Source organism: Nelumbo lutea, chromosome 8 (assembly GCF_056320005.1).
Source record: "Nelumbo lutea isolate HS-2025 chromosome 8, American lotus-T2T, whole genome shotgun sequence".
Classification (NCBI taxonomy): Eukaryota; Viridiplantae; Streptophyta; class Magnoliopsida; order Proteales; family Nelumbonaceae; genus Nelumbo; species Nelumbo lutea.
The window spans coordinates 55,115,813-55,119,265 of NC_142691.1; the positions used below are offsets into that span (position 1 = coordinate 55,115,813).

Consider the following 3,453-nt stretch of genomic DNA (forward strand, 5'->3'; position numbering starts at 1 on the left):
TTGGTTTAGTAATTAAGGCTTAAGAGTTATTCTTTCTATTCCTTCTCTCAACCTTTACAACAAGTAACATAGGTAAATTCCACATAGTAATGGTTTGTTCAGATTGGTTAAGGGCTACAACTACTTTTTCTCAAGATTTGGGAAAACTACGCAAAATAGTGAACACTTGAACTTTATAAGGAATTGAAATTCATGCAACATCTAATTTTTAGGTATTATAGTCATTTTATTGATGCTTTCAATAATAGGGTTTCTTCTTTCAAAACAAAATCATAGAAATTTTCAAGGGTAAATTTCTTAAACTACCTTTATGGTTTATCTAATTTACTAATTCTACCCCTTATTGTCTCTGACAATTGACTAAATATACCCTTATCGGTTAAACATGAATGAAAAAGATAAAATACCTGTTATGCCCCTATGCAAAATTACATTTTTATCCCTATTTTAAATTAACTCAATCCGTCTCACACACTTGCCCCATGTATCGAAAGAGAAGAGAGGAGCTGCCATCTCCATCGCCATCGCCACCAACGGCGATCGCTGCAAATACCACCTTAACCTCATGACAGAGAAAAGTTTTTCTTCAGCGCGCGAGGATAAAGTTTAGAAATGCTGTTCAGTTCCTTCGGAATAGCAAGATAAGTTGACCACACAGGTCTACAGCTTTCGATTTTCCCTGTTCCATCAGAAACCAAAAACCCTCCCACTTTCTCGTGGCACTGATCAATTTTCCCAAGCAAATCAATGAAAGTAACATGCAATAATTCAATCTCGTCCAAACGCTTACGAATGGAATCCTCTTCACTGATCTGGTCCTCAATTGCTCTCCGCAAGGGTAGTAAGAAAGCACAAAATTCACAGACATTATTAACAGACATCCCGATGGACTGGGATGAGTTGATACTAGTCTACAAAGGGGTAGAAGTCTCGGATTACAGCCGATGCCTCCGTGTGATCAAAGTACTCGGACCCATGTACAACTCCAACATTTTCCAATAAAAAAAGCTAGAGTATTTCGACATGATACATATAGAGGATCATCATGGGCGGTATTTATTACTAAGCAATTTACAGAATTCCAACACTTTGGGAGCGCAGTGGGACTGTATAGATTTTGGTAAGAACTCAATATTGGGAGTAAGAAAGAGCCGAATAGACTCTTCCACGTATTCATTGTTTCCTTTGAGCGGCGAAAGGAAGAGCATGACAAGAGCTGTTGGGGCACCGGAAGACACAAGAACTCCTTCACGCGGGATTTAACGTTTCGAGAGGAACGGATTGAATCACCTTGACACAGGCGACAAATAGAAGAAACCAAATCGTTGATTACCTGCCAAGTTCGAGGATGCTCAGTGCTCCTCATACGCCCAACCAACTGAAGCCCGCGTCGTTCTGGATGGAAACACTCGGCCAGCGACTGTTCCCACTGGAGCTGCTACCCTCGGCAGATCAACCTTTGCTCGGTCGTTGGAATACCAGTTATTTTTCTAATTTGTTCATGGACAGATTCGACAGAGTCCTCTGAACTCACATGTATGACAGTCGTATTTCCCCCCGAAATCATCCTGACGAAAAATTGCAACCTCGAAGAAGAACCTTCCATTTCTCCCACACTCGAACTACTACTGCAAGGCTCCAACAGAGCATGGGAAACCCCATTTCCAGCATCACCGGAACCATCGTTCCCCTTGAGGCTATGACTTAATATGCTTTCATCCACTCCAGACGAATAAACGGTATCGATTTCATCTTTCTTCATCCTCGCCGATACTAAATCAGAGGTCGTCACAGGGCCTATAATCGTCTAGTTTCCTCTTGGAAGAAATCCGATCGAGGCGTTGATTGATGTAACCAATTAGAGTTTCTCTGGAATACATGGCAGTGGGAACCAGAAGCCGCCGTAGTTTTAAACCACGGAGAGGGAGATACCCATGCAGTTGTACTCTGAACCCTGCAGTCTGTATATGTGATGTATCCAGCCGACTATCCGGAATCCGGAGAATGGAAGAAGTCAGTGGCAAGTAATAGAGTCAGAGAACTTCAAGATATTGAAAGAAATCGAAAAATCGGGTTTTTATAATCGTAGAACATGATAGAGAAATGTGTTCATATTTCATTTCGCAACCTGCATTTCCCCATCGGCGGGGGATCTCACACGCTAACTTGTTGAAGAATACTGACCAAACGACTGTCCCTCCTGATAGTGTAGATGTGCATTTTTTCTTCATGTGGGAGAGTCAAGTCAAATGGGAGGCATTTACGACCTGCTAAGGGTAAAACGGGTATTCTGTAATAATAAACGAATCACGTGAAGTCATGTGTATACGTGTTTTAACGTAGAGTTAATAAGGAACATTTAATTCATTTTCAGTAAGGATAGAATTAATCAATTAACTGAACCATAAAGTAATTTAAAAAATTTATTTATTTTTCAATAAGTAGTTGAATTTAAGATTATATGACCTTTCCCTAGGTTTCAACGATAGCATCAAACAAGGTTTTATCATATTTATGTTCTTTAAATAACATTTCAATGTTTGTTTTCATAAATATTAAAATAGTAGAATGAACTAATTTATTATCATTTTCATACTTGTTTTATCTTCTAATTTCAGCAAGAGTAGAATTTTCTCTCGCAAATAATAGACACATGATAATTTATACGTAATCTAAATCATTCTATGCAAGTATCTGCCTAGTTCTTTTCTAGATTGGATAATTAGGCCAAATAATGGATTTAAACCTCCCTATGGTGATTTTCTATTACTATTAGAATATTCCCACTTTTGATAGTATTTTGTGCTTAAAGTATGGTTTTTAAAATCTACCCTATGATCGAATCAGTCAGGGGTCTAATTACTAGGTTGAACAGTTCGATTGTTCAAACTGAAAGCCTGGTCCGTTCTAACAAAAAATTCAAAAAAAAAATAAAAAGCGGTTAAAATCATTCGAACGATTAATCACCCGGTTCAACAGTTCATCGATCAAAATCAATGGTTTTAGAAAAAAATTTAGTTTTTGGATAAAACAAAACTCATCAAGTGACCGGTTCCCAGTTTTTCCGATCCGACCATCTAGTCCATTCCGGTTTTGAAAACCATGGCTTAAAGTGTAGTTTCAGATTCATCCCATTTCTCGTCCAATCATCAACTAACAACATGAAAACAAAATAAGAAAAAAGTGAATGAATTTGTGTCTTTAATGAGTGTGGCTTAAACAAATGATAACAAGGGGAGGCCTACTAAATCAGGTATGCTAAATTGAACCTTAGGACTCCAAATCCCCAATGTTCTGCGATCCAGAAAGGATGCCATAAATCGTTCAGCTGTATATTTGTTTTCAACAATCAAAATCGAGAATATAAGGTGTGGAAGGCTTTATATGAGCTATGCTACTTCTTAGATTTTCTTTGGTGGGTTGGATTCACAAAAGGGAAGAAATTTTGAAAAA

General features: G+C 38.1%; 1 pseudogene; it reads right to left on the minus strand.

Annotated features, from left to right (window-relative positions):
• Positions 1-447: 447 nt before the first annotated feature.
• Positions 448-1,880, minus strand: LOC148844258 (E3 ubiquitin-protein ligase UPL5-like; annotated as a pseudogene).
• Positions 1,881-3,453: the final 1,573 nt, after the last annotated feature.